This window comes from Dipodomys spectabilis, unplaced genomic scaffold (genome assembly GCF_019054845.1).
Source record: "Dipodomys spectabilis isolate Male_0828 unplaced genomic scaffold, ASM1905484v1 ptg000143l, whole genome shotgun sequence".
NCBI lineage: Eukaryota > Metazoa > Chordata > Mammalia > Rodentia > Heteromyidae > Dipodomys > Dipodomys spectabilis.
Genome location: NW_024870820.1, coordinates 1,330,266 through 1,355,426, shown reverse-complemented (window position 1 = coordinate 1,355,426; position 25,161 = coordinate 1,330,266).

Here is a 25,161-nt window from a genome sequence, read left to right as displayed (position 1 = left end):
AGGCCACATTTTTTCTGTGCATTGTTTTCCCTGCAACACCTGGGGGTCTAGGATTCCAGCAGCACCTGTGTGTCCAGTGGCTGCACCCCATCCTAGGTTGATCGAAGCTGAGGCAGAGTTGCCATGACCAGAGTTTGAGCCCCATGCTGAGAAAATAATTAGCTCCCTGGCTTGCAAATCACACAATTTTTTCTTACAGGCTTTGGATTTGAACTCAGGATCTGGGTAAATCTGCAACAATGTGTATAAATGGGAAGACCACCTTACATGAAGATAAAAATAATGCAGGCCTGTTCACTAGTCCTGAATTCAAGACCCAACCCTGGAAAACATACTATTTATATATATTGTAAAGATAGGATTTATACTTACCTATGGATGTTCAGTCCATACATGTTTGATGTGGTTGTTACTTATATCTTTTGTTTTATTCATTTATTTAACATTGATTTTACTATGATGAAACCCATTCTGTTTATTACTTTAATGACAACCTATCACAGAACATCTAGATTTGTAGAAATGTTCTCCATCATGCCTGACCCCCAGGATTCTCAGAGAAAAGGAAAAAAATTTTCACATTCTCCTTCTTACTTACTCCATGATCCACTTGTTGGTAGTGCTGGGATCTGAACTCAGGGCAGAGCAAAACCAATTGGCCAATGTGTCAAGGTGATCATACGAACTTGTGAGCAAATAAGGAGTGTGGCCATTCCCAGAATCTGACATTGATCCCCAGGGTGGTCCACTATAGTCATAAATTCATAATTTAAATATAGGATATATATTGACATACATGTGTGGACAGCATCTTGTGTTCAGTGCAATTATTCTCCTTATTTTGTCTCTAATTCATGGAGATATTGTGTATTTTAGTAAGCATGGTGACAGGTATAACTGTGCTGACATAGATGACAACCTGTTCCCATGGTTACAGAGTTGTCTATGCATTCTCGATCATATTTGAGACCCAGGACTTTCACAGGAGAGGATAAAAGGCACAACGACTGCCTTCTGACATCAGGATGAATCTTTTGTCAGTGCTGGGGTTTGAGCTTAGGTTTGGGTAAATCTGTTGCACTATGGGGGAAGGGGAAGCTCACCATCTTTGAAGACTAGAACGTTAGGCCTGGTCCAGGGCCTGATTTGAAGCCCCAGCACTGGACAAAATAACAAGCCCACCTTTTTTAAACATAGGATTTCTCCTTACCTACAGGTATGGTATGCATCTTGCATTCAGTGTAGTTATTCGTTCTATTTTGTGTCTTATTCAATGGATGTATTTTGTATTTTATTGCATATGGGGTGACAAATATAACTGTGCTGACATGGATGACAACCAATTCCCTTGGCTAAGAGTTCCCTATATAGAATTCTCCATCCTCAATGAGACCCAGGACATTCACAGAACAGGAAAACATGTGCCACCATAGGGTTCTCACATCAGAATGAATATTTGAGTAGTGCAGGAATTTGAACTCAAATCCTAGCAGGCCCAATTGGTGAATGGGTTATGGTGAGCACACCAGGCTGTGAGCCACTAAGAAACTAGGCAATTCCTGGGACCTTCCATGGAGCCCTCGTGGGGGCCAATATAGTCATAAATTCATAATTAAACAGTGGATATATATTTCCAAACATGGGTGGGAGGCATCTTTCGTTTGGTGTAGTCATTCTCTTTGTTTTGTGTCTGATTCATTGATGTATTGTGTATTTTCTTGAGTATAGGATGACAGATATAACTGTGGTGACCTGGATGACAACCTATTCCCATGAGTATAGAGTTGCCTATGCATTCTCCATCCTAGCTGAGACATAGGACTTGCACAGTACAGGAAAACAGGTGCAACGACTGACTTCTCACATCAGGGTGAATTTTTGGCAGTGCTGGGACTCGAACTTTGGGCCTAGGAGGCCCAACTGCCCAATGGGTCCACGTGATTACACCAGACTGTGAGCCACTAAGGAGTTGGGCCGTTCTCAGGAACTGAGATTGAGCCCCAGGGAGGCCAAAATAGTCCTCAATGATCATTGAAACATGGGATGTATATTCACATCCATGTGTGGACTGCACTGTGCATTTAGTGTAGTTATTCTATTTTGTATGCTATTCATGGGTGTATTGTGTATTCTTTGAGTATATGATGACAGGTATAACTGGGCTGACATGGTTAACAACATATTCCCAAGGCCACAAGGTGGCCCAGGCAGTCTCCATCGTAGCTGAGATCCAGGATTAGCACATGAAAGAAAACAGGTGCAAGGATTGACTTCTGACATCAAGATGAACCTTATGGCAGGGCGGGGAATCTGAACTCAGGACATTGCAGGGCCAAGTGGCGAATGGGTCCACTTGAGCACACCAGCCTTTGGGACCTGCCACTGAGCCCCCTCCCCCAGGGGAGAGCGGGTAACATAACAGTCATCCATTCATAAGCTGAAGGTAGTATGCACATAAGTACACATTTGTATAGAGTAGGAGAGATGGTAACCTGTGGTGGAATCCAATCTGTGTGACTACCGAATCTTGCATCTTTCCTGATGCCTCCATTTCATGACTGTGATGATTATTGTCATGCTTCATCAACTTCTTTACAAATAATCGATAACCCATGAGTTTGCTTATCATTTCCTACTTGCATCATGCACGACCTGCTGATTCAAGGATGAGATCAATCACATTGCATGACTCATCCCAAGTCCACAAATGAGTATCTCAGGATCTCCCACCATTCCCTCTGCATAGGGGGGCTGAATTCAAGCCTCAGGCCTGGAAAAGATATTCCTTATACTTTTTTTTTGGTCCACTCTTGGGCCTGAACTCTGGGACCGGGCGCTGTCCCTCAGCTCTTCACCTCAAGGCTACGCTCTACCTCTTGAGCCACAGCGCCACTGCTGGATTTTTTTCTGCTTATGTGGTGCTGAGGAATCGAGCCAAGGGCTTCATGAATGCAAGGCAAGAGCTCTACTACTGAGCCACCTTCCCAGCCCTCCTTATATATATTTTAAAGATATTATTTATACTTCTGTACAGATGTTCAGCCCATATTGTGTTTGGTGTGGCTATTCATTTTATTTCTGTGTCATTTATTTATTTAGAATTTATTTTATTGACTCTCATGACACCTATATCATTTATTACATTGTTTACATCCTATCCCATACCATCCAGATGTTAGATGTGTTCTCCATCATGCCTGGCAGTGCCAGGATCTGAACTTAGTGCCTAGCAGGTCCAATTCATGATTGGGTGAGTTTGAGCATGGCAGCCTCTAGCCAATGAAGATGCCATGTGGTTCCCAGGCTCTGAGATCGACCCCCCAGGTTTGGCCAAAACAGCGATACATGGATAGGCAGATGGAGGTATACAAATAAATATATATATTGGTAAAAAGATCCATAGCTGTCTATCTATGATAGAATGACAGCTACTATGTTCCTACTAACTCTTAGGTATTTATTATACCGCCATTGAAGGAATATTATCCTTTTCATGCTTAATAAACTATTAATGAAGCTCAATCAGCATTCTAGGATTATTGTATCCAATTTTAGCGTAGACTGATGTATAAACTACTCTTTCAATCAGTATTCCTATGCATAGGAATGAGTCTTTTGTGATCTCCTGCGATTGATGTCAGGACTGTGATTTGAATCCAGGGCCTATGTTGACAGGTTGGCCTATGGCTTCACTGATAGCCCACCAGCCACCAGCAATGGCAGGTCAGGTCCACTTTGCAGCTTTGTCATTCAGACCCAGGATGGTCACTGTCCAAAGAAAAAAATCATAAAACCCCAGCTCTGTGTAGCTCACCACTTTTTGTGCTTTCCACCTTTTTTCTTCCTGAAAGCACTCTGGGCCCAGGACCCCAGAATCGGCTATGGGTCCAGAGACTGCATCCCAGCCAAGGTAAATCCAAGCTGAAATAGAATTTCCAAGACATGTGTTCAAGCCCCATGCTTGGCCAAAAAAAAAAGAAAAGAAAAAAATAACATATAAAATTAACTATTTAACTAAATTTAAAAACAATAAAGCTCTCTGTTTTGGAATTTTTGCCAGTTTTTTTTCCTAGCCTGGGATTTGAACTCAGGGTCTTGGTAAATCTGTAGCAATGTGAGCGAAAAATTGCCATTACTTGAGTTCAAACCCCGTGCCACCAAAAATGAAAAACTAAGTCACTGACCTTGGCAAGGGGAGTAGTTGTGGAGATGGGAGGGAAGGGATGGTAGGGGAAAAACACAGGAGGAGTAAACAATGCTCAATAGGAAATGTACTCATTACATTGCTCCCCTCATTACATTGTATCCCCTCTGTAGAACATTTTTACAATAAAAAGCTTACAAAAAAAGAGAAACAATATAGTTCTCAAAGAAGCATTTTGGAGGTAAGGAAGGATGTTTAAATAGCTGTACAAAACTCTACACTTCTTTTTTTAATGTTCAGTATGGAACTGAATAAACATAACTGCTTCCATTTAAAAAATTAAGTCACTCTTGGAACAGGGACTAGTATTTCTGCCATTGCTAGTTTTTGAGCTCACCGTCCAGGTAACTCTTTTGCACCATGGGTGAATGCGAAGCTCATTGTCCATGAGGAAAAGAAATTCAGGATAGAATTCCCAGGGCCTGAATGAAGGCCCTGCAATGGAAAATATATTTCCACATGTGTAATACATGATATATACTTATATATGTATGTTAATTATATATTATTTATTATTATTTTATTATTGATTTTGTATTTTATTTTTCTTTGATTCATTTACTGATTATTGCATTTAGTAGTATTATACACATAATATTATATTTTACATATCTATTATAAAATTATACACAATAATTTGGACATTGACTCATTTATCATTAACATTATATTCAATGTTGAAACATGATACATAATTAAATGGAACAATTTGTCACAGTCTTCACATGTTTAGAGTCTCTACCAAGTATGAGCTTTGAGTTCAAGCACCAAGACTGGCAAAAAAAAAAATTGAGCCTTGGGAGACATATTTTTCTGGGACTCTGAGGAGGGCCGAGGTTATAGATAAGAGGTAGGGTAGCCGGCAGGTGTGGTGGCTCACCCCTGTAAGCTATTCAGGAGGATGAGATATAAGGATCCCTATTGCAAGCAGGAAAGCCAATTTAAGACACTTTTCTCCAATTAAACACACAAAAAGCCAGAAGTAGAGCTGTGGTTCAAGTAGTACAGTGCTAGCCTGGAGCACAAAACCTCAGAGATATGATAGCATCAGACCCTGAATTCAAACCCCAGGATTGTCACACACACACACACACACACACACCAATATAGAGCATTTGCCAGTCAGTCTGCACAAATTCCATCTCTACCAACTCAATATTAAAAAAAAATAAAGATGGAGAAGGGAAGGAAAGACTTGCTTCAGTGCCAAAATTTGCCAGTGCCAAAATTCCACAGTAGTTCTAATATGTGGGTACAAGACAAAGAGCCTCAGGCAGAAGGTATAGCCTTGGCAAAGGTCCTGAGGTGTGCTGTAGAGCAGGTGGTGTGAGTGATATGAAGGTTCTATGGCTTCCAAAATGTCTGGCAGGAAATTCAACCTTCACTTGAGTCACAGGGCAGAGGGTGAGGTCCCAGAATGGCGCCTAAAGGGAAGATTAGCTTGGCTTTTCGCCAGGGACCCAAAGCCATTTCCTGTGGCTGCAAACCTGTTTTCATAGCTCCTGACCCTCAGGCCTCCTTTGCATGGAGGAGTCAGGACAAACGCAGGGAAAAATCTCTTGCTTTAGAAAAGATTCTCGCCCAATACCACCAGTGGCTCAATGCCTGTAAATCCTAGCTACTCAGGAGACTGAGATAGAGATCGAGGGTCAAGCCAACTCAGGAGAGGAAAGTTAATGAGACTCTTCTTGCCGATTAACTACCAAAATCCAGAAATGGAGCTGTGGCTCAAGTGGTAAAGTGGTAACCTTGAAGGAAAAAGTTTAGAGACCAGAGCCCAGACCCTGAGTTCAAGCCTCAATACAAGCACAAGAAAATTAAAGAAAAGTTTTCAGGAGCTCCTAGTCCACTGTGGTGGTGTAAGGCAAGATCATCCAGGCACAGGTGGCTCATGCCTGTCCTCCTAGCTCCTCAGGAGGCTGAGATGTGAAGATCACGTTTCAAAGCCAGCCCAGCAGGAAAATCTGGGAGACTCTGTTCTCCAAGGAACCTACAGAAAACTGGAAGTTGTTCTGTGGCTCAAGTGGTAAGATGAAGAGCTAGGGGGACAGCGCACAGGTCCAGAGTTCAAGCCCCATGACCAACACCTGGCCTGCTTGGACCTTACTCTGTGGCTCTAGACAGAATATATTCCAGTGGTCCCCTAAGGGTCTCCTAATGTCTAGGTGTACTACAAGTCTTGGTAGCAGCCTGTTTGTAGGCCATTGCCTACAGAGCAGGCCACAGTACCAGAGAAATATCGAGCCTTGGGGCATGAAGATCTTCAGAATTGCATCTGTCATGGGTGCAATGTTGATCTGAGTAGTAAATAACTGTCTTAGACCACGGATCTGGGCCAGGAGGGGCAGGAGCTTCAAGATGTCACACCAGATAATACCCACTCACGTGAGTATCACAAGAGTGCAAATTTGTCAGTCAGACATTGGGCAGATGTTGAGTTTGGGCTCATGAAAATTTTGTAGGCTCAGAAATCCACAGCCAACTGGCTGCTGCTTGTAGCAGTCACTATCCCAGGAGTCCGACGGCACGGAACCTTGCTTTCCTCACCAGTGCTTGGGGAAGGGGGGAGACAAGCACCAAGGAAGTGGGCAGAGAATGATGAGCGAAAAATAAACACACACACACACACACACACACACACACACACACACACACACACACACACACACACACGGGTAGGCCTCAGCAGTCCCTGAGCAACTGAACATCCCAGTCTCCGAGAAGATGGCACTACCATCCTCAGCCCAAATGTTGACAAAACTCAGAGTTCTCACACATCTGGAATGGCTCATAAAACAGCATGGCATTTCCTACTGTACACACCGCTATGAAGAAAATTCAGCCCTATTGTTTTTTGTCATCGGTCATGGGGTTTGAACTTTGGGCCTGCGTGCCATCCCTTAGCTCTTCAGCTGAAAGAGTGCACTCTGCCACTGGAGCCACAGCACCACTTTCAGTTTTCTGGTGCTTCCCTTGAGTTAAAAATCTCACAGACTTTCCTGCCCAAGCTGGCTTTGAACTGTGATCCTCAGATCTCAGCCCCTTGAGTAGCTAGGATGACAGTTGTGAGACACTGGCACTGCCCAGTTTCAGCAACCTTCTTACAACCAGGGGAAACCCAACTTGTCAGAAACCCAACTTGTCTGGTCATAAAGCACATGTAACTCTACACTTTCAGACTTTGACACCAACACCCAAAAACATTGTTCCTTGGTTGGAGAGAATATAGTTGATATTAATCTCCCACACCTGCTCCCATTCGCCCACTCCCTGACTAAGACAGGCCACAACCTCTGCAGTTCTTGGTAAGACATCATCAGGGACAGTATCCAAGCCCTGAGGTCAAGCCACTCATCCAAAAAAACAAGAAAGAAAGACACCACTTGTTTGTCAGAGATGATGAAAGAGTGGGGTTGCTGTGGTTGGGACACCAGCTTCTGGCCTCAGTGTACAGCCATTTCTAAGAACTCCCCAAGTTTGCACGAGTGTGAATTTACAGCAGGGTGTGCATTGTCTTACCAAGTACTGAAGAACACAGGTCAAGATTTAAAGTAGGGTTGGCCTTGCACATCAGACGTCATGATGAGAAGACCCAGAGTCTGACCCATGCCAATACGTTCCATACTAATAGGACTCAAAGCCTTACTAAGTGCTGACCATGCTCTCTGTCCCCGTGGGGGAACACCCCCTGTGGGCCCCACCTCCAGATCCTCCCACACTCCCTCTGCCACCAACCAGGCCTATGGGAGTAGACAGTTCCAAAGCACAAAGTTCTCTTGCTCTTATAATTTAACGGTGCTGAGTCCCCTTCAAGGTCTCACCCTTCCAGGCCCCCAGACATCAGCCTCAAAGCCCATGCTGCCCCCAAAGACAGCGTTTAGAAGTTACCAAAGGGTTCAAAACTCCTTGTTACAACCAACTTCTACACACACACAAATCTAACTCGGGTGGCTCCTGTCTGTCATCCTAGTTACTGAGGAGGCTGAAGTCTGAGGATCACTGTTCAAAGCCAGCCACTTAGAAAAGTTTGTGAAGCTCCTATCTTCACTGAACCACCAATTAGCCAGAGGTGGAGCTGTGGATCAAGTGTGAGACCTCTAGCTTTGAGCAAGAAATCTCAGGAAGAGCATTAGGCCTTGAGTTCAAGGCCCAGTTCTTCTACCTCCAAACACACACAGACACAGACACAGACAGACAGACTGACAGACAGACAGACAGACAGACAGACAGACAGACAGACCCACACACACACACACACACACACACACACACATACACACACACGGATTGCCCAAGGATTCAGCAGTCCCTGAGAACAGAAACATGAACTCCCTCAATTATTATCACATCCCACCCCTGAGAAGGTGGCAGTATCGACATCAGACCCACTGTAGACAAAACATTGAGCCTCACACATATCTGGAATGCCTCATAGAATAGCATGGCATTTCTTACCATACACACTGCTATGTGGAAAATTTAATCACCTTTGTTGTTGTTGTTGGTTAAGGGACTTGAACTCTGGGCTTTGGTGCTTGCCCTGAGCTCTTCAGCTTAAGGCAAGCACTCAATTGATTTAGCCACATCACTACTTCTGGTTTTCTGGCAATTCCTTGGAGATAAGAGTCTCAGGGTCTTTCCTGACCAGGCTGGCTTTGACTCATGATCCTCAGATCTCACCTCCTGAGTACCTATGATAAAAGCCATGAGCTACTGGCAGCCGGCCAAACATTCCTGTTATCCTGTCGCCTCAGGAGACTGAAATCTGAGGACTGCAGTTGGATGCCACTTAGCAGCAAAGCCAGTGAGAACTCTTTATTTCCAATTAAACACCCCAAAAAGCTGGAAGTGGAGCGTTGATTCAAATGGTAGAGTGCTATCTTGGACCATAAAAGATAAGATCCATTCTCTAATTTCAAGCTTTTTTTTAGCATAGAAACAACCAAGAAAGGGAAGCAGGTGGTCATGTGGGAGCTCAAAGCTAACACATAATACTCTGGACTCCCAGAACAGACCCCATCCAGCTCTGATTCACTACATTCTATGTCCTACATCATGGCAGTCTTAGATGGGACTGACCATGCACCAAATTGGGACATTCAAGTACAATCACATACTGAAGACCCCTGGACCTTATCAAAGACTCAGGATCTCTCACTGTCCTGCCTCAGCACTGGGCAGTGAGGTAAGGTCTAGTTATTCAACCACATGATATGGGAACTAAAGGGTTTGCTGGTCAATGGACAGAGACTGGGGAGATCTAGGTCCCTCTTGGGGAGGTGAAAAGGGCTGCTCTATCCCAGAAATTTTCCTATAATGTGATTATTAGCAAAGAAACCACCATGCTCAGAGCCTAGTGCCTCTGGTTCAAAGCCCACCCAGGTAGGAAGGTTTCTTAGAATCTTATCTCCAAAAATCTTCTCACAAAAGCCAGACTCAAGTGGCACTGAGGTTGAAGTGGTAGGGCACGAGCCTTGAGCATAAACAGGTTCAGACTGTCCAGGCCAAGAGTTCAAGCTCTAGGATGAACCAATAAAACAAAAACAAAATTGAAAACAAACCCCAAACCTAGCATTTTTCTCCAAGTTTACAGAGGCACGTAAATAAGGAAATGGCTTCCTCTGTTACATATAGTTAGAAGAAAGAAGATGTCACACAATTACTCTCTTCATACCATATTAAACCAAACCATTAAAAATTGTTTTTTCTAAATGTATAAATTAATGTCATCCATTTGTTGGCAACTTATTCACATTGACATGGTATACATGAACTGTGGGAATTATCAATTAATTATGTTCTAATTATAACTCTCTTGAAAGAATATCTAGGCAAATAGAATGCCAGAATCATCTGTGAATTTTTCAATTAATCCCTCTACTTAAAAAGAATTTTGTAGTATCCTATAGGATATGAAATTACAAACAAAACCAAAAAATATATTTTAAATGTAAATTCTAATTTAACAAGGTCTACAAAATCCTACATAAGACGAACTTTGCTATTTCTCCAGACATAAGCTTTTGTAATGCTTCAACATTTATTTGGAATCCAACAGAATGAGGCTTACTTACTTTTGCAAATTTTTGGATGGGAATCATGAACTATTTTGCATCTAGGCATGTTCTGTATTGATGAGAGCATTTAAATCACATGTGAGGATATATATGAGTTGCATTCAATAGGAAACTTGACTTCTCAGAACATAATGAAAAAATTAGCCAAACTTCTAACTGTGTATTCCTTTCTTGTTGTTTGGTTTGTTTTACTGAGACAAAATTATTCTACTTGGTCCAGGGAAGGTATCATTATGTAATTCCACTCTCTAATCTCCTGTCTGAGTGCTAGAATTCCAGGCTTGTAGCACATTGCCCTGCCATAGTTTGTTTATTTAATCTACAAGCAGACTAGCAATTCTGAACTTCTCCTATGACCTTATCCACTAGACTGAATGCTCAGACTGTTTATGTACTGTTTTCAAAGATGTTTTAACATTTGACACAAGATATGAACATTTTCAGATGCACCTGCAGGATTCCCTGATTCTTCCACCATGGATCCTATCTCGTTAATAATGATTGCTTGACTCTCTTACTATCTCTGGTCCCTACCTATGTAATATTCTCAACTTCTGGGGGAAAGTTCACTTGAAGGCTTTGCAAAATTAAAAATTATCACTTGATTCTAGACATTCAGGACCTATTTTCTATTGTTTTCTAACTTTTCTACATATTCTGAGAGTTGTTTCATTTATGTATTTTTGTGTGCACATATAAGTGCCTCTGTGTGTATGTGTATGTCTTTATGTATGTATGCAAAAACCTAAAGCTGTTATTAAGCAGTCATGCTCGTGATTGGTATTCCAGGTTTTGTCTGGTTAATTATTGGTAGTGTCTCAAAGCCTATACTGTCCAAGCTGGATGCAAATTGAACTTCCCAGACTCCTTTACATTCTTAGGTTTTATTTTTCCAGGAGTATCAACTTTTAAACTTTTGTTTTAACCTTTTAAACACATTTGTGATTGTAAAGTCTAACCTGTAGCCCAGATTTTTAACTCAAGAATTCATATAAAGATAGATGAACATATACATTACATATCCTGAGTGTACACTGTTAGAAATGTGATCATAAACCAAGTTGTTGTGAGATCTGAGGATTGAGGTTTAAAGCCAGCACGGGTAGGAAAGTCCTGGAGACTCTTTTTTCCAATAATTACCAGAAAACTGGAAGTGGCACTGTGGCTCAAGTGGAAGAGCACTAGCCTTGAGCTGCATTTCAGAGGGACAGCACTCTGCCCCATATTTCAAGTGCCACGAACAACAACAACAACAAAAAAAGAATATAAGAAAAGGAAAGAAAAAGAAATGTGACCTTGGCCACCAGGTTCATTGCTAGTATAATTCCTGTTCTCTCAAGATGGACTCTTTTATTCCAGTTAAGTCTATTCTCCTATATCTGACTTGCATTGGAAACAGAACCATTCTTCCATTCTCCTTTTTGCACATTTACATGATTAGCAAGCGTGATTTAGAAAGGGAGTAGCTTCATGCTTCATGTTCCACTAAGGAGTAATGCTTTCTCTATATCACTCCCATAAATCAACTTAATAGACTTGGCTTTATTGTTTCAATATTTTCTTATTTGTAGAGTCTTCTAAAGTGTATTGAACACTTATACATAAACATAGAACTTCTTTTTCTCCTATAATTGCTATTGTTTCTCTGACTGTTAACTCATGTACACTTGGGAAATTAATACATAGACTCACAAGAAATTATCTGAGAACCTTCTACCTATTTAAAATTCACCTTAATTTACACAGCACATAAGAAGTTTGAACAAAATGTTCTCATGGATAATGTATTTATAAGCAATTTTAATTTCATTTCTCTTTACTAAGTTGTCTCTGAAACACGTGTTACCTCATGTCCAAGTTTCCTAGTGCTATTTCAATGAAGCCAGAAAACATTCATTTTTTTCTGGAAATGCAACATAGATTGTTACTGGAAATAAGTGGAAGTTACTGCTACTGGATGTGGAAACTGATTCCAGGAGAGGAATTGAACATAGAGAAATGACAAATTTCAAGTTAAATATTGCTTTCCTTTTACTGTACAAGAAAAGGATCCAAGGCTGAAGGTAACTCTGTCCTTGACTTTTTTGAATGTATCTTTTACTCATATAAAACTTGTCTGTAAACTTCTGGTTGAGAGTATTTCAAAAGGAAACATTATGTCATTTGAAGGCCAGTATAGAACAAAAGGAAGTAACTTTGTTTTAAAAATGTTCTACTGCAAAGAGCAAAAATATGGAGGTTTTAAAGTGTCTTATGGATGGATGTTTCACTCCTGAGATGATTTTCTTGTTGCAGGAATCGGTTATCAATTCCTTTAGTCTGGTCCTGAGTTTTCCATAGCAATAAGGATTCCAAAAAAGCAGGATCCAGTGAGTATGATCAGCAAAAGCAGCCTCTTCTAGGATCACCATATTTTTAGGAGAGTCCCAAAGAAATACCTAGGGTTGATTTTGTTTGCTTTTTTGTTTAGTTTGTGCTGGTTCTGGGGCTTGAACTTAGAGACTGGCCCCTGTCCCTGAACAGTTGTCTTTCTTTCCCACCAGGCCCAAAGCTAGTACTCCACTGCTTGAGCCAAAACTCCACTTCTGGCTTTTTTCATGTTTAATTGCAGATAAGAGTTTGATATACTCTCTTGCCTGGGTTGGCTTTGAACTAAGACAGTAAGAAAGCTCAGTGACATCAACTGTATGGACTTCTCTTTTGAACCAAGAAATATTAGATGAAGTTTATTATAAAGCTACGACTTGACAATTTTTAAAGAAGAGAATATGTTTAACAATGAAGCCATAACAAATAACTCAGCAAAAGTAGGTGCACTACTAAATCAGCTGGGAAGATTACTATTGACTTCATCATTCCTTTGTGGGAAATTTAAAGTCATATTTGCAATTTTTGTTGGTTGTGAAGATTGAACATTGATCCTGGGCACTGTCTCTCAGCTCTTCAGCACAACTTGAGCACTCTACCACTTTAGCTCCAGCAAATCTTCCGGGTTTCTGGGGTTAATTGAAGATAAGTGTTTCATGGACTTTCCTGACCAGGCTGGCTTTGAACCACAGTCCTCTGGTTTCAACCTCCTAAGTAGCTAGGATTACAGGCATGAGCCACCAGCACCCAGCTCATATTTGCTTTTATGTGCACTTAATGTCACTATGTAGACAAAGAATGGAATTCTGAACCAAATGATGTGACATTGAAGCTTCTTAGAATAATTGAGGTAGCAATAAATATGTCCTCCTTTCCCATTTTGCTACGTTAATTACTCATGAGTTATGGGACTCTTACATTAGCATCCTCTTTCATCTTTTTAGGTGTAATTAGTATCAGAAAATGTCCATAGAGAAATATATAAAGACAGATTTTTAGAAAGCAAAGGAGATCAGGTATGAAAGAACAGCATAGAAGGAGATACATTTATAAAACAGAGATTAAGAACTAACCTAGGAGATTTTGAATGCTAAAGGAAATGAGGAATAAGCCTAGTTGATAACTAGTCTTTCAATAACCAAAAATGGTTCCCTAGAACGGTTTCTGCTATACTTTAGTTACTATCATTTTTTCTTTCCATCTGGAGTTATTCCTTCTCTTCTGTCACAACTGTCAATTAGCCTCTACACTTTGGTGTGATGACTTGCCAAAATAGTTTCCAAATCTCACTTACACTACCCTTCTCATTGTGATTAACAGTGACCACACTCAAAAGCCTGGAATCTTTGAATTTCCAGAATTAATCTTCACCTGACATCTAAGCACATTCCTGGCAATAATTGCCGTGACATAATGAACAAAACATTTTTTCACCACAGTATCCTAACACAGGTAAAGTACATGAATTGGGGACTATTGTCAGGTATCAGTATGGAAGGAACAATTATATATTCCAAGTATGGGTTCTTTATTTTGCATTTACTAACTAAATGTTCATTGTTGTTGTTGTTGCTGTTGTTGTTTTGGCAGTCCTGGGGTTGAAACTCAGCGCCTGGGAATTATTCCTCAGCTTTTTTTCCTCAAGGCTAACCCTCCATCATTTGAGGCACAGGGCCACTTCCAGTGTTTCCTTTTCAATTTCTGTGGTACTGAGGAATTGAACCCAGGGTGTCATGCAAGCTAGTCAATCACCATACCATGAAGTCACATTCCCAGAACCCTAAATGACATTCTTAAGATGGCATTACATTTTCATTCTGTAACTATGTATCATAATTTTAACCAGAAATTTTTGCTAGAAAAGAGCATTGAACACAGTACTGAGTCCAGTAAGGCTAGATGGACAATGGATAAGAGTCACAGCATAGCCAGGGCACAGAGGGACTTACATCATGGAGCTGGTACAATAGACTGAGTGAGACAGCTCTTGACCCACAGCCTACCTCCAGAATGAGAGCGCCACCATGGTTACACTTAAGCCAGGTACCGGTGGCTCAGGCCTATAATCCTAAGTACAATAGAGGCTGAGATATGAAGATCGTCATTTATATCCAGCCCAGGCAGGAACACCTTTGAGACTCTTATCTCCAAAAACCACCAGATAACTGGAAATGGTGCTGTGACTCAAATGGTTGAGTGCTAGCTTTGAGCTGAGGAGCTCGGGGGGCTGCCCCAGGTCCAAACTGCAAGCCCCATGACTGAAAAGAAGTCCACTTCCAACCACAAGAAGTAGACTGAATAGCACCCATTGTCCTAGGGAGCATGGCAGAGAAGTCAGGCCGAGCTTCCTGTCAGCTGGGAGTCATTAGTAAGTCACCCGGCTTATCTGTGCCTCAGTTTCCCCAGCTTCAAAACTGAACAAAGTGAAGGATCACGTTACTCATGGGGATAGGGTAATAAAGAAAGAGAGCCATGTTTTCTTTCATAATCCCATACCTGTTCCACCATTAATAACACACACCAACTGAGATCTTCCCGGGTATCTTCCTATCATATGGTCACAGAATTGCCAAGAACAGTATAAGATGGCCCATCCCTCTGTACCTGTCCCTGCTCCAGAGATCCCTCTGTATTAATCCTTTGTTTCCTCACAACTGTCACATGAAGAAATTGAAGTCCAATGTTTGAGGTCTAACCCAGAGCTTCACCTCTGATCAAGAATCGGCTGCCGTGGATTGAGTTTGGCACATCCATCTAAACCAATGACAGAGCGTGGCGCTACATGTCTACCATCCCAACAACAGAAGATTGGGCCTGGTGGCTCATGCCTGTCACAGATAGGAGAACCATGATCCCGCCCAGCCTGAGCATATACTAATTCTCTATCTCATAAATGCCCAAGACAGAAAAGCTTGACTCACATGGTAGAAGACCTGACTGGCAAGCCTAAGGCCTCGAGGTTTAATATACTAGTATACCAAAAAGAACCAGAGTCCCAGTGCCAGATGCTCATGCCTATAATCCTAGGTACTCAGGAGGCTGAGATCTGAAGATCACAGCTCAAGATTTAAAAAAGGGTTGGCCTCACCCATCAGATGTCATGATGAGAAGACCCAGAGTCTGACCTATGCTGTTGCGCTCCATACTAGCAGAACTCATATCCTTACTACGTATTGGTCTTGGTAAGCCATCCCCTGCAGGCTGCACTCCCAGGTCCTCCTAAGCTTCCACTGCCACCAACCAGGCCCAAGGGAGTGCACAGTTCCATTGCACATAGATCCCTTGTTCTTGTAATTTAACAGTGCTGTGTCCCCTTCAAGCCTCTCACCCTTCCAGGTCTCTAGTCCTCAACTGAAAAGCCCATATATGCCCCAAAGTTAGCAGGTAGAAGTTACCAAAGCATTCAGCTTCCTTGTTACAACCCACTTCTATACACACACACACACACACACACACACACACACACACACACACACACACACACTCACACACACACACACACACACACACATCCAGACCATTGATAGAAGGCTCATCCATGCAGCACCTGCAAATTGCCAACTGATCACTCACCTGAACACAGTCAGGCTGTACAAGGATGTCTATATCTCTCTCTGTCTCTCTGTCTTCAGGTCAAAGGTTGACTGAGCACAGAACACAAGGGCTCACACAGCAAGGTGTCTATCTTCTGCATCCAACACCTCCCATCCCCAGAAAAAAAAAGAAAAGACACCAGAAGGCAGGTGTAGACATGCTGCTCCCCACCTCTGACTAAAGCCAACGGGTTTCCACCAGGGAGAGGAAGGGCGCCGATGTGTGACAGTGTGGCTCCCACTGCTCCAGGCCATGGGATCTGTGGTGCCCACTCCTCACCCAACCCTGCATCTCCCCATTTCCTGGGACACTAGCCGCTGGGGATGGTGGTGGGATCCTCGGGTCAACACCCACCCCCACCCCTGGGGCACATTTGTGGTAATTTGTAGGCCAGACTGTGCGGCACAGGGGAGACGCTGCTCCGGGTCAGAGGGGAGGGAATATAGGGTCGCAGGGCGCGGGGCTGTGTGGCAGCCACTCACATGTGTTGCTGGCAGAAGCTGTTGGCAGCTGCTCCAGGTGGGGCAAGCAGCAATGGCAGAAGCATGACAGACACTCAGGTCCTGAGCAGAGGACAGGGTAGCCAGGACCAGGTCAGGGCCGCAAACTAGCTCATGGCACACCATTGCACCATTGCCTGAGGAAATCATAAGTCTGAGCCGGCAGCACCTTGTTTGAAATGCTGCTACATAGGGAAGGGGGAGAGGGGGCTGGGGTTCAGGCAGGCACATAATGGGCCTGTGGAAGGCCTTTCCTCTTAGGCCTCGAGACTATTGCTCACCACTCAGCCACCTCTACCTTCCTCAACTGCTGGTAGTGGTGTCAACAAACAGAGGGAATCAAGGTGCTACTGGGCAGCATGGAATGTGGGCATGGCCACCATTCTTGTATCCGATTGGTCAGAAAGAACCATGAAACAGTGGGGGTGTGGCTGGAATCCTGGGGTGCAGGCAAAATGGGCGGAGTCAAAATGAAGGCAGCCCCTTTCCCCCGGAACACTGTCCAAGCCAGTTGGGGACAAGAGGGTAACCTGCTTTAGCTGGATGGCTACACAGATTGTTGTGTATGTCTGTTTGTTCCCAGACCTTGAACGCAGGATCTGGCACAATCTGTCAGTTGCTTTTGATCAAGGTTAGCTCTCTACCACTGGAGCCACACGGCTTTACTTCTGGCTTTGTTGGCACAAGTTGGACAAGAGTCTCAAGGACTTTCCTGCCTAGGGTGACTTTGACCATGATCCTCCTTTCACAGCCTTGTAAGTTTTAAGGAGGACTGCTGAGAGCCACTGATGCCTGGCTAATCATTGGTTTTGCTGATGTTCTTGGACAGACCTGTGAGTTCCCTATTGTCAGGTTTAAGTGGTAGGAGCTGGAGCCCACAGTTTGAATCCTGGTCCTGCCACCAAAAAATGGCAGGAGATCCTATGAAACTCATTCCTTTTCATATGATTACCAAAGGAATGTGATTTATATCATGATTAAATGGGCAGTACTTGAATGATTCGAGGATAAAATTATACACAATTACATTATAGGACACTGGTCGATATTAATTAATACTTTATGAAGCATTTAAACAATCACATTCATTAAATGGAGGCCAAATGGAATACCTACGAATTGGGCATCACATAGCATCGAGATGCCATTTTTTTTCTGACAGGACTGGAACTTGAACTCATGGTCTAGGTAACCCTGCTCTTGCACTGTGTGGGAAGGGGAAGCTTGCCTCCTTGAATTCAAGAAATTCAAGTCTGTTCCTTTGGCCTGAAATCGATGCCCACCACTAGAAAACACCCTATTTGTGTACATTTTAAATATATGATTTATATTTCTATACATATATTGATTCCATATTGCATTCAGTGTAGTTATTTACTGTATTTTTTTGTTTTATTCATGTATTGACTACTCATTTTATTGACTATTATGACACATAGAACAGTGATTACATTGATTACATAGGATATAAGTTTGCATATGTATTGCAGGTCCTTCTGGACACCTAGTACTTTCACAGAAAAGGAAAACATGTGTCACCATCAGCTTTTTACTACACGACTCATTTTTTGGGAGTGCTGGCATCTGAACTCACAGCCTACAAGGCCCAATTCATGAATGGGTGAGTGTCAGCCTGCCATCCTGTGGCAAATTGAGCTGACAGGCAGTTCCGATTACCTGAGATTGAGCCCCAGTGGTTGACAAAATACGAACAGATTGACATGCAGATGGCAGTACACTAATAAATATATATCTTTATAGAGTGCCAGAGATGTCTATACATGATTCAGTTATATAGACTACATTCCTACCAATTCTTGGGTATTTATAATGCCTCCATGTAATTAATATTATTGTTTTTATTATTAACAAACTATTAAGTAAATCAATCAATATTGCTTTCTGTAAGTAATAGCATTCTTTTAATGCTTCATAAATATTAAATAAAATCAGTCTCCTGAAATGATGCTGTCTAATTTTATAGGAGCCTCATTCACCATCAACTCATTCAACTGTGACATTGATAATATTACCTTGTTAATCCCATTGATGGGAACGAGTCTCTTAGTATCCCCTGGCATTGATTGTTGTCAGGACTGGGATTCGAAATCGGGGGCTACATCGCCATGTGGACCTATGACTTCCTCAATAGTCTGACAACCTTCAGTAATGCAAGATGAAGTACCCTTTGCAACAGTGTCATTCAGACCCAGGAGGGTCACCGTGCAAAGGAAGAAAATATAAAAAGACCATCTCGCTGCATTTTTTTCTGTACATTTTTGCCACACAAGGCATGGGGGTCTAGTATCTCAGGATCTACTGTGGGTCCAATGGCTGCACCCCAGCATAGGGTGATCGAAGCTGAGGCAGAGTTACCACAACCTGAGTTCATGCCCTCTGCTGAGCAAAAATAATTAATAGAGGTTAGCTCCCTGGCTTGCAATTCACCCCGTTTATTCTGCCAGGCTTTGGATTTGAACTGAGAGTCTGGGTAAATCTGCAACACTGTGGAAGAAGGGGAAGCTCACCGTGTTTGAAGATAAGAAAGTCAGGCCTATATTGTAAGACAAAATTCAAGCCCTAGCTTTGGAAAACATACTATCTATATACATTGTAAATACATGATTTGTACTTACCTATGGATGTTCAGTCCATACACGTTTGGTGTGGTTGTTCCTTTTACATTTTGTTTTATTCATTTATTTACCGTTGATTTTACTATGATGACACCCATTCCCTTTATTACATTGATGACGTCCTATCACATGGAATCTAAATTTGTAGACGTGTTCTCCATCATGCCTGACACCCAGGACTCTCAGAGAAAAGGAAAAAAATTTTTCACACTTGGCTTCTCACTGCATGATCCAGTTGTTAGTAATGCTGTGATCTGAACTCAGGGCCTAGCAGGACTAATTGGTGAATTGTTCAAGATGACCAAGGCAGCCAGTGAGCAACAAAGGAGTTAGGCCATTCCCAGGATCTGACATTGATCCCCAGCGTGTTCCATGATGGTCATAAATGAATAATTTAAACATAGGATCTATATTTACATATATGTGTGGACAGCATCTTGCCTTTGGAGTACTTTTTCTCCTTATTTTCTGTCTTATGTAACTATTGTGTATGTTACTGAGTAAGGTAACAGATATAACAGTGCTTAAATCGAAGACAACATATTGCCCTGGCTATGGGGTTTCCTATGCATTCTCCATCCAAGCTGAGACCCAGGACTCTCACTGGACAGGAAAATAGGTGAATCGATGGGCTTCTCACATCAGGATTCATCTTTTGGCAGTGTTGGGTTTTAAAATCAGAGCCTATCAGGCCCAATTGGGGAAAGGGTCAAGGTGAGGAGACCAGCCTGTGAGCAACGAAGGAGATAGGCCATTCCCAGTACCTGACGTCGAGTCCCAGGGAGGCCCAGATAGTCATAAATTCATAATTTAAACATAGAGTCTATATTTACATACATGTGTGGACAGCATCTTGCATTTGGTGCACTTCTCCTTAATTTGTGTCTAGTTCATGGAGTTATTGTGTATTTTACTGAGTATGGTGACAGGTATAAGTGTGCTGACATGGATGACAACCTGTTCCCATAGTTATAGGATTGCCTATACATTCTACATCCTAGTGGAAGCCCAGGACTTTTACAGGAGAGGAAAACATATTCAACAACTGGCTTCTGACAACCAAATGAATCTTTTGTCAGTGCTGGGATTTGAACTCAGGCCTGGGTAGCTCTCTTGGACTTAGGGGGAAGGGAAATCTAACCATCCTTGAAGACAAGAATGTCAGGCCTGGTCCAGGGCCTGATTTGAAGCCCCAGCACTGGACAAAATAACAAGCCTGCTTTTTGTAAACATAGGATCTCTCTTTACCTACAAGTGTGGTATGCATCTTGCATTCAGTGTAGTTATTCTTTTTATTTTGTGTCTTATTCATGGATGTATTGTGTATTTTATTGAGTATGGTGATAGATATAACTATGCTGACATGGATAACAACCCATTCAAATGGTTATAGAGTTGTCTACATAGAATTCTCCATCCTCGCTGAGACCCAGCAATTTCATTAGACAGGAAAACAGGTGGATCGATTGGCTTCTCAAATCAAGGTGAATCTTTTGGCAGTGTTGGGATTTGAACTCAAGGCCTAGCAGGCCCAATTGGTGAATGGGTCATGGTGAACACACTAGCCTGTGAGGCAATAAGAGGTAGGCCGTTCCCAGGACCTGAGATGAAGCCCTGGTGGGGGCCAATATAGTCATAAATTCATCATTTAAACAGAGGATCTATATTTCCATACATGTATGTCCAGCATCTTGAATTCGGTGTAGTCAGTCTTTTATTTTGTGTCTTATTCATTGATGTATTATGTATTTTCTTGAGTATAGGATGACAGATATAACTGTGGTGATCTGGATGACAACCTATTCCCATGAGTATAGAGTTGCCTATGCATTCTCCATCCTAGCTGAGACCCAGGACTTGCACACCACAGGAAAACTGGCTTCTCACATGCGGGTGAATTTTGGCAGTGCTGGCAGGCCCAACTGTCCAATGGTTCCATGTGATCACTCCAGACTCTGAACCACTAAGGAGCTGGTCGGTTCCCAGGAACAGAGATCGAGCACCAGGGGGGCCACAATTGTCCTGAATGCATCATTTAAACATGGGATCTATATTCAAATCCGTGTGTGGACTGCATTCTGCATTTAGTGTAGTTATTCTATTTTGTATGCTATTCATGGATGTATTGTGTATTTTCTTCAATATATCACAGGTGTAACTGGGTTCACTTGATAAGAACCTATTCCCATGGTCACAGGGTGGCCCATGCATTCTTCATCCTAGCTGAGACCCAGGACTTGCAAAGGAAAGGAACACAGGTGCAACAATTGGCTTCTGACATCAGGATGAATCTTTTGGCACTGCTGGGATCTGAACTCGGGGACCAGCAGACCCAATTGACGAATGGGTCCATGTGAGCACACCAGCCTGTGAGCCACTAAGGAGTAAGGCCGTTCCCAGGACCTGAGATGGACCCCCAGGTGAAGGTGTGGGGAGAGGGCACACAGCAGTCATCCATTCATAAGTTGAAGGTAGTATGCAAATAAGTACACATTTTATACAATAGGAGAGACGATAACCTGTGATGGAATCAAATCTATCATATGTCTACTGATTCTTGGATCTTTCCAGATGCCTTCATTTCATGACTGTAATGATTATTGTCACGCTTAATTAACACTGCTTTACAAATAAGCGATACCCCATGAGTCTTGCCTATCATTTCATAGTCACATCATGCATGAACTACTTATTCATATACTTTTCCTGGTCCAGAAACCAGTATCTCAGGTTTTCCCGCCATTGCTCTCTCATGGGGTGGGCTATATTCAGGCATGAAAAACATACTCTTATATACATTTTAAAGATAGGATTTATATTTCCATACAGATATTCAGTAGATAACGTGTTTGGTGTGGTAGGATTTGTACCTCCATACAGATGTTCAGTCCATATCATGTTTAGTGAGGTTATTTATTTTATTTCTTTTTTTATTCATTTATTTACGATTTATTTCATTGACTCTTATGACACCTATGCCATTTATTACATTGTTTCCATCATATCACATACCATCTAGATTTGCAGATGTGTTCTCCATCATACCTGACACCCTGAACTCTCCCAGAAAAGAAAAACATATGTCACACTCGGCTTCTTACTCAAAGATTAAATTTTTGGCAGTGCTGGTATCTGAATTCATGGTCTAGCAGGCCCAATTCATGATTGGATGAGTGTGAGCACAGAAGCCTCTAGCCAATGAAGCTGTCACATGGTTCCCAGGCACTGAGACCAACCCCAAGTTTGGCCAAAACAGCAATACATGTATAGGCAGAGGGTGGTATACAAATAAATATTGTTAAAGAGTTCCAGAGCTGTCTATCTATGACTGAATGACATCTACTACGTTCCTACAAACTCTTAGGTATTTATTATATCGCCATTGAAACAATATTATTTTTTCCATGCTTAATAAACTATTAATTAAGGTCAATCAGCATCCTAGGATTATTGCATCCAATTTTAGACTAGACAAATGCATGGACTACTCTTTCAATCTGTATTCTTATGCATAGGAATGAGACTCTTGTGATCTCCTGCAATTGGTAAGTGTAAGGATTAGGATTTGAACCCAAGGACTATGTGGACATGTTGGCTTTTGGCTTCCTTGATAGCCTGCTAGCCATCAGCAATGGCAGACCAGGACCAATTTGAAATCATGTCATTCAGACACAGGAAGGTCACCATGCAAAGAAATCTGGTAAAACACTGAGCCCTCTACAGCTCCCCACTTTTTGTGCTGTTCTGCTTTGTTTTTCTTCCTGCAGGTCCTCTGGGCTTAGGGTCCCAGGATCAACTTTGGGTCCCGAGGCTGCACCCCATCCTAGGGAGAATGAAGCTGAGTCAGTGTTGCCATTACCTGAGTTCAAGCCCCGTTGTTGGCAAAATTAATTAACTAATTAATTCAATAATTAACTAAATAACTAACTAAATTGAAATAATAAAGCTCCTTGGTTTGGGATTTCTGCCAGTTTTCTTTCGTACCCTGTGTTTTGAACTCAGAGTCTTGATGAATCGGTAGCACTGTGATGGAAGGCGCAGAGTTGCCATTACTTGATTTCAAACCCCATGCCAAGCCAAAAATAAATAATTAAGTCACTGACCTCAGCAGGGAAGTTAGTAGTAAAGATGGGAAGGAAGGGATGGTAGGGGGAAAACAAAAGAGGAGGCAACAATGCTCAATAGGAAATGTACTCATTACTTTGCTCATGTAACTGTGACCCCTCTATACAACCTTTTTAAAATAAAAAATGTACAAAACATTATATAGTGCTCAAGAAGCACTTTGGGGGGAAGGGATGGATGTCTGAATAGCTGTACAAAATTCTACACTGATTTTTTTCAGTGTTCAGAATGGAATTGAATAAACATAACTTTTCTGTTATAAATATTAAGTCACTATCTTGGAACTGGGGCCAATATTTATGCCATTGCTGGGATTCGAGCTCACTGTCCAAGTAACCCTTTTGCACCTTGGGTAAAAGCTAATCTCCTTCTCCTTGAGGAAATGATTTTCAAGCTAGAGTTCCCAGGGCCTGAATTAAGGCCCTGCAATAGAAAAAAAATATTTGTATACATATGTAATATAAGATATATAGGTACACGCGAAAATGGCAATACTTCCCAAGGCTATCTACAAATTCAACACGATACCTATGAAAATTCCAATCTCAATCTTCAAGGAAATAGAAGAGGCAATCCAAAAATTCATATGGAACAATAAAAGACCCAGAATAGCAAAAACGCTCCTCAACGGGAAGAACACTGTTGGAGGAATATCAATATCAAATTTTAAACTCTACTATAAAGCCATAGTAATCAAAACAGCTTGGTATTGGCATAAGAACAGACCTCAGGACCAAAGGAATAGAGTTGAAAACCCAGAAATGAACCTATATACCTATAGCCATCTAATCTTGGATGAGGGAGCTAAAAAAATAGAATGGAACAAAGACAGCCTCTTCAGTAAATGGTGCTGGCAAAATTGGTTAACTACTTGTAGAAAACTAAAGCTAGATCCTTATATAACACCCTGCACCAGAATCAACTCCAAATGGATCAAAGACCTCAAAGTCAAAGAAGACACTCTGAAAACATTACAGGATGGAATAGGAGAAACCCTAGGTCTCCTTGGCACAGGCCGAAATTTTCTGAATAGAGACCCAGAAACACTACAAATCAAAGAAAGGTTGGACAAATGGGATTGCATGAAGTTGCAGAGCTTCTGCATGGCAAAGGAAAAGCAAGCAAGTTCAATAGAAAGCCCACGGATTGGGAGAAGATCTTCACTAGCCATATTACGGACAAGGGTCTCATATCTAAAATATACTTGGAACTCAAAAAATTAAATCCCCCAACAACAAATCCTCTATGAAACAACTGCCCAATAAATAAGTGGGCTAAAGACTTAAAGAGAAACTTCTCTGAAGAAGAAATAAGGATGGCCAATAGACACATGAAGAAATGCTCAACCTCCCTAGCAATAAAAGAAATGCAAATCAAAACAACATTGAGATACCACCTCCCTCCAGTTAGAATGGCAAAAATCAAGAACTCTAACAACAGATGCTGGAGGGGATGTGGACAGAAGGGAACATTACTTCATTGTTGGTGGGAATGTAAACTTGTTCAACCACTTTAGAAAGCAGTATGGAGGTTCCTCAAAAGACTTCACATAGAGCTCCCCTATGACACGGCAATCCCACTTTGGGCATTTACCCAAATGTTTACAAACAAGACCACACTAAAGCTACCAGCACAACTATGTTTATTGCAGCATTATT